General features: G+C 32.3%; 1 protein-coding gene across 1 annotated transcript in view; it reads left to right on the top strand.

Annotated features, from left to right (window-relative positions):
• Nucleotides 1-13,425, top strand: part of LOC122508725 (sodium-dependent dopamine transporter-like) — a 346,409-nt gene that overhangs the window by 1,579 nt on the left and 331,405 nt on the right. The window lies entirely within an intron of this gene.

Below are 13,425 nucleotides of genomic sequence, written 5' to 3'. Positions count from 1 at the left end.
GTTGTGGTTATAGGGCTCCGATGGGGTTGTTTATTTTCTGTGATTCTAATATCGCAACTTTTTAATGTTTCATTGTTGGCTTCTCTTAACAATTCCGATTCGCAACTAGGTACTAAAACTAAATCGTATATCACTTGGTTAGTGACATATGTATTTATTCTCAATGTAGTGACAGGTACTTAGGTCTTCTTCTTCTAAGTAAAAATATTTTCTAATGGCTGCGCTAGTAGCGATATATTTTGCATGAGGTGATATGTATGCTCTATTTCCATAAATTGTTGGTTTTTGTAATATTGGTACTTCATGCATTTTATAAAGCAGAAATTTCTCCCTTTCTAGTAATGGTATGTCTAGTCTCATTATTAATTTCTCGTTATTCATTCGGGAATTAACAATTGATATTTTTCCTAGTGTTGCTACATTCACTTTGTTTAAATTTACTGGAAATACGAGTTCTCCTAGTTGTTCTTGGGCTTCTTTTGCTATTTTCAACAATTGATTGTTTGTTAACATTCTTGGGTGTAATTTCCCTTCTTTAGCGCTATACATTACTTGAAGAGTTTGTTCTAAGGCATGTTCGTAAATGTCTAAATGTTCTTCCCAATTAGGTATGGTAGCTTGTATCCAAACCGTGTAATTTATGTTGTCTAATTTGTCATCGAAATTTTGAATGTGCGTTTGTAATTTATACAATTTTTCTTGCCAATTATTTGCTAATTTTTGTTGTTGTTCGGCTGCTTTATAGAGATTATGTAATTCTGCTCTAACTAAATGTGTTTGTTCCCCTACTAGTTTGGAAATATTTTGTTGAGCTTCATCTAATACTAGTAATGAATTTTCGTATTTTTCTCCATCTCCATAAGTTAATACTCCTATTGCAGTGCCTGCTATTTTTCCTATTATTCCGAACCATGGTGTACTTCTTTTTTTATCGATTTAGATAATGGCAATTGTGTTAGATAATCGTTTTGGTTCCTTAATTCTTGTGTAGTTTCTTGTAATTGTTCCCATTGCACTTTTAGAACCGATATTCTTCTATTTATTCCGTGAAAATTTAAAATTTCTTCGCAGTTATTCGACAATATTTTTCTACAAGGTATTTCTAAACTTTTAAATTTTTCTTCTAGTTCAGGTAGATGACTGTTCAAATTTGCCGTGTCTAAAATCACTACTGTTCGCCAAGTTCCTGTTATTCTTTGTGTGTTGGGCATCAGTTCAAAAAATATACCAGTGCTCTTTTGAAAAGGTGTGATTCTTATATAAGGGCTGTCCTCTATTCCATTGGTCGTTTTTAATAAGCATAATATTGCCATGAGGAACTCCGTGAGTTTCATCTTCTTTCCTTTATTTTCCTGTAACCCAAAATAGAAAAGGGATTTTTTTTATTCTTCTAAAATTCTATAGCTTGTTTAGCTAATTTATCGGCTTCTTCATTACCTATTATCCCGCTATGGCCTGGTTCAAAAATTAATTCTACATTTAAACCTAGCGTTTTATTTTTTAAAATTTCAAAAATTTCCTTATTTAAAACTGAACGTTTTCTGTTGGTTTTCCAACCGTTCTTCTCCCATACTGGTAACCAATGATGATAACTATCTATCGTAACTCTAGATACAGTGTGAATTCTGACTTTTTTATAACCTAATGATTTTATTATGTCTAAAGTTCTTAATATAGCTTCTATTTCTGCCCTGTTATTAGTTTGCTTTAATTGAGCCCTTTCACTAACGTTTTTAGGATGGTTGAAATTGAACCATACTCCTATTCCTGCTTTGGCCTTGTCTTTTCCATTGGCCTTACATGCCCCATCAGTATAAACGTGTACATATCCTTCTTCGTCCTTCCTAAACCCTGCTTGATCTTCTAGTCATAAATAAGCTTTCTTGACTTGATCCTTATGTTTTCTGAATCTTTTTTTTCTGCATCACAGAGTACTAGGTTATTGTTTTCCGTGATAGAAACTACTTCGTACGGCCCATGATAATAAGGTTCAAATTTTCCTGTTCTAACTTCTTCACAAACGTCCACTACATCACCAACATTTACATCTAGTGGTCTGGATTTATTATCGTATATTTTCTTAGAAGATTCTTTTGCTTTGATTATATTTGTTGCTGCAATTCCCCTGATTTCTATTAGCCGTATTATTAATTCTTGTATGTATGATTCATAGGTTTCTAATTTTCCTTCGCTTGGAAAAGCTGTGGGGGTCCTAGCTAGTTTTCCGAAAACTAATTCATATGGTGTGAATTTGGTAGCCTCGTGTACTGACAAAAAAAAATAATAATAATAATAAAATAATAATAATAATAATAATAATAATAATAATAATACGCGAACATTGCGTATGGGAATAGTCTATCCCAGTCGTCGCTAGAGTTCGCATAATGCCGTATGAATTCCGCTAAAACTGCGTGACTTCTTTCAAGGGCTCCGTTTGTTTGTGGTCTGTAGGCTGTAGTTGTTACTTGATTTACCTTGAATATTTTTGCTAATCTTCTGAATAGGTTACTAATAAACATTCTCCCTCTATCTGTTAATATTGTTTTTGGAGCTCCATAAAGAATATTTTTGCTAATCTTCTGAATAGGTTACTAATAAACATTCTCCCTCTATCTGTTAATATTGTTTTTGGAGCTCCATAAAGTGAAATTTTTTTATTTTATTTTACTTTTAATAGATTAGTAGCTACTGCATGAGCAATTGTAACTGCACTGATATCAGGTACAGCTACAAATATACAATATTTGCTCAATTGATTTTGCATAGTTAGTACATGGCAATTACCGTTTGACGTTGTAGGTAATTTTCCTACTGTATCTAAGGACACTTTGTCCTAATTATTTTTCTTTGTGCACAGCTCCTGCATTTTCTTATTATTATTATTATTATTTTTATTATTATTTTTATTATTATTTTTATTACATCGTGTCGCAAACCTGGCCAAGTGTATTTTTCCCTAATTCTTCTATAAGTTTTGTTTACACCTTTATGTCCAGCTATCAAACTTTCGTGATATTCTTTCAATATTTTTGGTCTGTCCTCTTCTGTGGGGATTTCTATTTTCCCGAAACATAGTTTTATCTGTATGTCCGTTTTGTAGAATATTTTCACTAGTTTCTCTATCCAGTTGTTTCCCATGGGTTCTGTTAGGTCCCCATATCTAGATATACGGAAATGTTTCACATTTTCTTTTATCAAAACTTCTTTAAGTTTGTATAAGATTTCTTCTACTTCTTCTATGTCTAACTTATCATCATATTTCTTTGCTAACACTACAGTGTATATGTTATTTTTACCTCTAGGTGTGATTAATTTTCTTTCTACATTAGGTTTCCTATATTTTACTTCCATTAAATCTAAACCCCTTATAGCTATCATTAACTTGGTTATGGAACAACTAGGTTCGGCGTCTCTAGAAATAAAATGGACATAATTGTCCTTGACATAATAATAGCCTCTCTATCGTAAGTAAGTGTATCTATTCTTTTAAAAAAAGATTCTTGGTCTACCTTTTTGATGGGTGAGAATAGAAATTCTTCATCGTCTATGTGGGGCATAGTAATATTTATACGTTTAGTTGGTTCGAAATTTACACAGCTAATTTTTATGTTACTTCTTTGTTTTTCTTTTGATTTAGTAATGTTTTTATCTTCTTCTACTAATTTTCTTGGGATTATTTTACTCCTTTTTTGTTCTTCTTCAGCTTCTATTTCGGTGGTTTCTAAAACTGTATTGGGTAGAAAAGGGGTGGAGTGAGCCTTAGGCTTTTCTTTGTATGCTGGTGTGCTGAAAGTTACCGTTTTTTCTTTTCCCATTATTATTTTATTTTGTTCCTCTTCTGTATTTGTTAGCTCTTGACTAATATTTTAAGAAATTGAAGAGTGGGGTGGGGGGTTTCACGTAACTCTGCAATTATTTCATCTATTGTTTTTTCTTCTTGTTGTATTTCTCTTGTTAGATCACCTTCTTCTGAAAAAGTCTTTTGTGGGATGCTCTTTTTGTTTTCTTCTTTTTCTTCAAATAATTCATCATCCCAGAAATAAGTTTGGTGTTCTGCTAATGATAAATCAAATCTTTTTATAGAATTTTGTATTTCTTTAGCCATTTCCATATTTACAGTTTCTACCGGGGGACTTAAGTACACTGCTGTGTCTTCTTCTATGTGTGGCCTATCTTGATTTTGTTCAATTTCGTCTTCGCTTGTTTCTAAACTGCTTTCTGAATGCGTTGAAATTGTGTTAAGGGAAGGTAAGACACTGTAAATTTGTCTTAAAATGGGAACATCTGTAGGTTGAGGCTGAAGTTCATCGTCAGATTCTTCACTACTTTCTTCGAGATTTACTGGGGAATTTTGTATTGGATATTCTCTTATATAAGGGGTTTGTATTTCTCGTCTGGGCCTTAATCTACTTGCTATAGGACCCTCGTCTATTATAACTGGAGTTGGTTTACTTTTTACTTTTCCGGGTGGTCTTCCTCTTCTTGGTTTTTCTACTATTATTTTCTTTGATGCAGGTATTATAGATGAATCTGATTTTACTCTTTGCCTGCTGGGTCCAGGGACGTCTGCATTTTCCTTTGATGTGGATGACTGCTTATTTTTTTCCTGTTTTCTTTTATTTTTGTTTAAAAGTTGATTAAGAGCTTCGTTGGCCTTAACTTTTTCTCTTCTAGCTCTTCTAGTCGGTATTGTTACAAATTTCGGTAGTACTTCCGAGTTCTTCATCTGTCATGGCCAGTGTTTTAGAACTAGGATTTTCAGATAGTCCTTTTATCCATCTATTTATTTTACCCGGTTTACATTCGAATTCATATTGGTAATGTTGTAATCTTAACAACCATTTTGTCATCCGAGTAGTGGGTTTGATTGTGTCATTGATAATCTTCAATGGTTCATGATCACATGACAAAATAAATTTTTTTCCGTAAATATATGGTCTGAAATTTTCTAATGCGGAAATTACAGCTAAACATTCTTTCTGAGTGGTATCGTAATTTACTTCGGCTCCTACTAAGGTTCTTGAAAAATAAGCTACCGGTAGATCAATTCCGTTTACTTCTTGTGTGATTACCGCACTGAGCGCATGATGTGAAGAGTCTGTAGTTACCCTAAATATTTTGGAGAAATCAGGATGCTGCAAGATCGGATTTCTACATAGGGCACGTTTTAGTCTTTGGAAACTTTGTCTCTGTTCGTCTTCCCATTTAAAAATTTGTTCTTTTTTTAATAAGGTGTACAAAGGTTGTGCTATCTTCGCATAGTTTGCTATGAACCTTCTATAATATCCTGTGATACCTAGGAATCCTTTTACGGACTTAGGATCTTTTGGTGTGGGGAAATCCTTTATGGATGTCAGTTTCTTTGGATCTGCTTTTATTCCTTCTTCACCTACTATGTGACCTAAATATGCTACTTCTTTACGTAGAAAATAACATTTTTCCGGCTGTAAAGCTAATTTAGCTTCTCTTAATCGTCCTAACATTCTACTTATTGTCTTGTCATGTTCTTCTAAGCTGGAAGAGAACACTATAATATCATCTAGATACACGAATCCATTAGTCTTTGAAACGTGGGAGCTGCATTTTTAATTTCCATAGGCATTCTCTTGTACTGATAATGACCTCGACTGTAAGAAAATGCTATGTTTTATGCTGATCTTCCTCAGCTGTACCTATTTAGTGGTATCCTAGTGCTAAGTTAAAAACGGAGAAATATTTAGCTCCCCCTAAGCGCTCAAGTATTGTACTAATTAAAGGCATTGGATAACTGTCCCCCTCCATTTTATCGTTGAGGGCCCTGAAATCTATCACCAGACGCCACTTCTTGTTTCCTTGTGCATCTGCCTTTTTAGACACAATCAATACTGGAGAGTTGTAACTAGAATTAGATTTTGCTAATAAGTCGTCACCGTACATTTTGTTTATTAATTTTACTCCTTCTTGTTCATATTCCGGAGGTTGTCTGTACTGTTTAAATTTTACCAGTTTGTCATCGTTTAACGGTATATAATGTTTTACTAATAAGGTCATAGGTAACTTTTCTCCTGGCAGCAAAAATCGATCTTGTCCAATTCGAACCCATTTCTTCACGTATTCTAATTCTTCCTTATTCAGGTGATCTAATTTCATTTTATTAAGAATCGCTTCGTATCTCTCCTCTCCTAAGTTTCCCTTTTTATTTAATTCCGGAAAATTTTCTGCATTAGTTTCGTCTATTAATTCGTAGGGTAAAATTTCTTGAGGAGGTATAGCAATGGTTATATCTCTTTCTGTTGTATTTATTGCCATAATTTTACAACTACCTTTCTTTTGTTTCACTAGGACTTCGCCTAACATTAATCCTTTCTTGGCATCGATTCTTGGCAGATAACCTTCCTTCATATCTTTGTTAATTATGGGGATGCTAAATATCTGTTTGGTTCTTGCTTTTATTCTTAATATTCTGGGTACTGGCTTTACTTCTTTTTTTAATTTTATCTTTTCTTGGTTAGATTCCGGATCTATAAAAGGTATGGGTTCTACTGGTTTAGATTGTGTTACTAATGCATTATAAAAAAATGAAACTGAAGCTCGCTCTTCTTTTAAAAATGGTCTTCCTGAAATTCCTTCCACACTTATCGGAAATGTGGGTCTAACTACATGAAATAAATATTGTATTCCATTGATACATATTTCTATTGTTCCTAGAGTAAATACTTTTGTAAGGGTCACTCCTGTCATAAAAGTTATTTCCGATGTTTTAACCGGGGCATTTGCTGCTAACGCTGTACTTTTTATTATGTTTATATCTGCTCCTGTATCTACAAAGAATTTTCCTTCTCCATTGAAAATATAATCCCCTTTCATCTTTACCGTGGGTGATTCAGATGTTAATTCATTAATTTTAAAAATGGCTACTGATCTCTGAATCTGACTATTGTTTGACGCAATTAATCGTTTGAGTTCGCTGTCGCGTCGTTTCGGCGAACCTGATCCCAGTTTAAATCATTATTAGTGTTCTCTCTTCCTTGCACTACCGGTTCTTGAGGAACGTAATTAACTATTGGGTTATGAACTGGAGGATTCGTTATTACTCTCTGATTATTTTGATATTTGTAGTTTCTTCTATCACTATAATCCTGAGTACCGTTGGGGTTATAGAGTCTTTTGTCCCTGTAGTTCAGATTCTGGTTCCTTCCTTGCCCTATATTGTAATTTCGATAATTTGTTCTGGGTTGAAAACCTGCACCATATCGCCTAAATCCACCTTGATGATTTCTCTGACCCGAATAATTTAATCCTTGAACTTGGTTATAGTTCGTTTGTTGAGTGTTATTTCCGATCCCCGAGGGATTTTGACACTGTGGTCTAAGTATTCCAGGCGTATTTTCTACTGCGTATTTTCCTATTGCGTTTCCGAAATTTGCACGTATTTTCTTCTGTTGGGCTTGTCGAGCTAATGTGAGGGCTGTTGCTAAATCTTCTGGTTCATGTCGTTCTACGGACCCTGAAATGTCATCGGGTAACGCATCAAGAAAGGCTCTAAGTGCAGTTTGTCGAAAGGGACTCATAATGACAGATATTTCCTCATGGTTGTAAGTTGGATATAAAGCGGCTTTAGCCCCACTCAAATACGAACTTAACCTGTCATGAAGGTCGTTTACAGTTTCATCCCTGTGCATCTTTAAATTTATGATTTGTACAAAATAGGCCTCATATGGTTGTCCTGGAGCAAAACGTTCCTTTAGGGTATCTATTAAGTCGCATATTCTAGCAAAATTTTTATTTTTAGTACAGTCCCTGGCACTACCATTCAATTTACACAGAACCTCCGAAATTAAGTCAGCTTCATAATTTGCACTAATTTTTGAAGCCGCATAAAATACATCTTGAATAAATTCCTTGACTAACATATTCGATCCATCATAATCAGGGATGTGTTTCATCGCTCTTTCTAAAGACATATCGTTTTTTAAAGATTGTACTACTACTACTGTTGCATTTTCTTCATTAATTGGCACTTCGGCTTGCGGTACCTGAGCTACCGTGGGTACCTCTATATCTACCCTATTTCTCATTGTATCTGCTACTGTAAGGTTAAAAGGGTTATGCGCTCCTGGTGCTTCTTCTTCAAGTGCCCTTTCATTGTCTACTTGTGGATCTCTAAGTGGATCCATTTTGACTAAACTTTTATGATTGGTTTAATAGATTAAACGAGTTCTAAAAAGGAATTAAAGATTGAAACTAGCAAAATAGGCATCCACTAAAGGATGAGAAATCCACTCTAAACTACCAGCTTGTTTCCAACCTATTATCACTTGCCAAGTATTCTCTACTGTCGGGTATACTGGTTCTATAACCTGAAAATAAGTTTCGTGTCCTTGCACGTCGATTAGAATCCCTCCTATAACTCTATATTCTTCTTCATATAATGTCACTAGTTCTACGTCACAGGGCCAATATTCAATATTAAGTAAATTTGCCGTAATATAGTTGTGTTTTGTTTGGGTCGTCAGCAGAAACTTTGTATGCCCACCCGTTATTTCTGGGCTTTCTAGAACTATCTCAGAACCTTCGGGTACGTTCTCGTTTACAAGGATGAAAAAATATAGATTTATAAGAAATAAAAACAACACTAATTCTAGATTATCGATAAAATTTAGTGAGAAAAAAAAACTAAAAATAATAGCTTTCTTATAAACAAAGTTGATTTAATCGTTCAGTAATTTGCTCTATATCTTTTTTATTCACTCTTATCCTGTAGTCTGTCCCTCTATAATTTTTTTTAAACTAATATTAACAATTCTAAATAATTGTCATTCTTAATTATTTTTTGCTAATTTGTTTTTAGTAATAAACGTAAAAGTTAACTAACCCTAAAGTACTTTTGTATATATATTTTTAAAAAAAATTTTGTATGAGTTAAATTTTTGTTTAAAACGAGAATAATTAATTTCTATTCTTATAAATTTAATAAAATGATTTATTAACAATAAAATATTTTATATGATATAAGGTGCGTAAGCACAAAATTCAATTCAATGTGTATTTGTATTATGTGTAATTTTGTGAGTGTAAAAAAAAATTTTATTTATTTTTTTTAAACTGTATACCTTTTAACCTTTTCTCATTCTTTCATAATAATATAAAAAACGAATCCCACCGCTGCCACCAGTTTGTTAAAGATGAATTTGATTATTTATTTAATTAATATCCTCATTTTAAGCAAATTCAACTTTAACTGTATTGAAAGTAATTTCAATATGTTAAATAGAATAAGACTCAAAATCAAACATCCCAAGGTAAACGTTATTTTGCTCTTTCGGGAACAATAATTATTTAAGTTTAAAAGGTAGTGGACCCCTTCTTTAGGTGTATTATCGAATCAATAACCCCGACTAGACGGTATTTTAGTTGAAAGAAATGTAGAAAAGGAAAAGGTGGCAACAGTTTGTTAAACCGTAATAAAACACTTCTTGTAATATGAGTAACATATGATATGTCTTGTTTTATTTATTTTAATGTGATTTAAATTAACATAAAAATCATACAAATGACCAAAATCTTTAATTTCCCTTAAAAATTATTTTTTATAATAAGCAATAATTATTACTACAAAATATCCCTTTTAATAAAACATATCCCTTATAAATTCTTAATTTATGTATAACAATACAACTTGTATAGTATTTGATAATTATTAGTTACAATAAGAAATAATATTTGTTTATATTTTTTATATTTATAGAATATAATAATGTGTAAATGTCATCATGTGTAATATAGTGTGATAACTAATAATTGACTCACCAACTTACAATTTTATTATTTTTATCAAGAGCAGAAAAGTATTCTATTACTTTTCTCAGGTAGATTATTCAGATTCACACCTGTGACAGGAATCTCTTATACAAATTAATTCTTCCTTATTTCAGTTATTTTCTTTTTATCCTTCTTTAATTATTTCTTTTTATTTGATTCTTTATTATTATCAGCATAATATTTTAAATTACTTGATCAAAGAAAGTATCAAAATTGATTTTAATGTTTAAAGTTCGGGGTCACCGAATTTAAACTTGTAATCAAATCTGATATATTTGACAACAATAATTATAACAAAAATACTTTAAAACCATTAGACAGAGGTTTGATATTTAACACTCCCTATTTTATTTTACTTATTTCACTTCAAACTTTTCTTTAGTTCACTTTATCAACACAATATTCTCTTGAATGATTCTCTTTTCTTTAATTTCTTTTTTTTACTTTATATGATTATTCCTTTAATTTTAATATTTCACTTACTATTCATTTTTCCTATTCGTATTTTTTTTAAATTATTTATTTCTTTAAACCCGCGTAAAAGATTATTAAAAATTCTCAATTTAATTCACTTTAATCAATTAATCAATTCAAAATCAACCCTTAATTCTGATGACAAAAATATAAACCTCCGCCTTTTGCGGGAATTAAATTCACGAGTAATATATAATCAACCGCCTTGCGGGAAAAACAAATTAAGAATCGTCGATTATTCCATATAAATAATAATCGGTCACACCCTGAAAATCGGCTCGGAATAAGTAAAAGTGGGGGATTTCGTTGCACACGGCCCCTCAAACTTATTGTTACTAGGCAAGCTTTTTGCAAGCTTGCAAATTCCTTAAAAGTGGCGTGATACTAGTTCGAATGCTCGATACTCTGTAATACTAATGTGTAGGTATTTTATTTTCTTTGGTATCTTACCAATACATTTAAAAGTCTTTTCTGTGAAACTGTTTTTAATGATTCTGACAATTTCTTATAGATGTTGGGTGATTTTATATTCTTTAAAGTTATAGTATTTTTATAATTTAAAATATTACTCTGACAATATTTGAAGAAAAATAAAAAAATTGAAGTTTTTAGTTGTTTTTTTAATATAGATTGAATGATTTTAAATGAACTCGTAAACAGTAAATTGATGAGTAGATTAATAGTGAAGAATTACATCTTTTCTATTAATTGTGTATAAAAAAATACTTCATTTTAAGACAATAATTCCCGAAATTTCCTTTGACGTTAAATAATATAAAAGGTGTCTTATTTCAAAAATATTAAAATAATTAAATAAAAAATTAAAAATAGTTACGAATTCAGACGTAACATTCTAAAGAATTTTGTTCTAAAGAATTGAAAAAAAAATTTTTGTGAATCGGTTAAAAATTGTGGTCTGTAGTTGAATATGAATAAAAAAAATACATTTTAAACCACTGTGGAGCGCTCTGATTGGTTAGAAGAATTTCAACACACGTACATGGTAGCATAGCAACCACACAGACACGTTACTTACAGAGCTCACGTTTTGACGTAAACTGACAGTAATCAAAATAATGCATGAAATTTCTTATTTTCTTTTATTATTTTGTGACGTATATTTTTAACTATTTTTAATTTAGTGTAAAACTTCTGCTTACGCCAAGCAAAATCTGACGCTTTCAACAATACTAAATTTTGAAATTTAAATAAATAAATTTCGTCGTCAGGCGCCAATTAATTTTTAAGATAATTAATAAACTATGCTCTAGCTCGATTAGCAAACAACAATTTCAACACCCCTGAGCTTCTCTCTCACTCAGAGGGAATTCTGCCCAAACAGTTGGGAGCAGAAACGCCAACGGCGAGACACGACTGGCACAATATTGGTAAACGACTTACCCATGATGATCACTCTCGGCTAATTCCCTTTTTCTGCTTGGCTCTCTGGCGGCGATTTGTACTCAGACGAGTTCGGCTACGTCCAAATTTTGAGAAAACCACACAAAACAAAAGAAAAAGGGAAATTCACTTAAACTACACTTTCTTAATCTCAAGTAAACTTTATTTTCACTCTCTCGAGCTTCACGCTCCACTCTACACCACTTCTCACACTATTCACTCTATATTCCAAAAGGGAAAAACGATTTTAAAATCCAACAAAGTCGACACGGCTTTTTGGCAGTGCGAACTCAAGATTCGTAATGGCGGCGAAAAATGGACACTTGTGGCGTCTCGGCTTTCTCTGCACGTGGCTCGTCTTCTTCACATCATTATCGCAATTTTGATACCGGCTCTGCCATCTATCACTTTCTATTGCTAGCTAGCCGCGCGACCTTTCGCTACTACTAGTGGGTCAGCCGGCGGCGCTAGCTTTCTCCAATTACCATAATAATTGACCTGTCAGTTCCGGGATTTCTCCGACAGATGACATGACGATTCAGAATTTCGACAAAATAAAAAATGACAATTTACAGCGTCACAATTTTTTAATTATTTAAAAATACTGTAATTTAAATAGGAAGAATTATCATGTTAAAAATTATAAGTTTGAACGAAATTTTATAGATGTCACATGATCGGTAAAGTAGGTTACTACTCTAAATTGATGAATATTATGAATCGATGATCGTAAAATAGGAATATTACTATTATTAAATATTTATTTGTAAAAAAAAATTTCTTACTGTTCATTATTTTTTAAATTTTACTTACAATTATTTTTTACTCATAATTTTTTTTCATGCCCGCCTCCAACCAGCAAATGTCGGGCGGGCAGCTTATTAAGCTATTTTATTATTCAAACAATAATTATTTAACGTACTTTCGGCTGGGGATACAGAAAAATTGTATACGACACACGGACAGAAATTTGGATTACCTGGCGAGCGTGATATTTAAAGCCTCGACTTCGCCTCAGTCTTTTATATCACGCCGGCCAGGAAATTCAACTTTCTGCCCTAGTATCGTAATATACTATTTAGTACATCTAAAAACTAAGAGAAAAAACATGATTTTAGGTCCGTGCAATGCGGGGTTGCCATACTGTCAGAGGTCAAACTTTTAACCAAAATAATTTTCGAACCGCTATAACTTTAAAACAAATGAATGGATTTTAAAACGCCCAGAGAGTTTTTTCTGAAGAATTAGCTAAACTTTAAAACAATGTATCACAAAATTTTTTTAAATCTATATTTCATAGAAAAAATTAAAAAAAATTTTTTTTACAATTTATAACCCTTTATGGCCCCCTTCGATTTTTTTCAAAATTACCTCTCAAAATATTCCTTTTTTATTACGTTTTTATCCGACCGAAAGAAATTTTGGGACAGCAATATTTGTATGAGTTACAAATTAATAACTAGCTCAGCGCACGCTCTCTATTCGAGAAAATGCTCTCGCGTATAGAATTCGAGTACCCAAAAATGCCACTAGGTGGCACTGATGAATGCTTTCTTACAATCGAGTTTATTTACGCATATTATAAATATTGCGAATTTTTGTACGTGTAACATTTTCTACTATTAACCCCTTCAGTGTGTAGCTAAAATATAACAAAATGATCCCAAAATGTGTAAGACCTTCTTGTGAATAAATTTTCATGACACTAGGTACTAAGGGGTTTTTAGGGTTGCTGATTACGATTCC

This window comes from Leptopilina heterotoma, unplaced genomic scaffold (genome assembly GCF_015476425.1).
Source record: "Leptopilina heterotoma isolate Lh14 unplaced genomic scaffold, ASM1547642v1 Lhet_550, whole genome shotgun sequence".
Classification (NCBI taxonomy): domain Eukaryota; kingdom Metazoa; phylum Arthropoda; class Insecta; order Hymenoptera; family Figitidae; genus Leptopilina; species Leptopilina heterotoma.
This window is presented reverse-complemented; position numbering and strand designations above follow the sequence as displayed.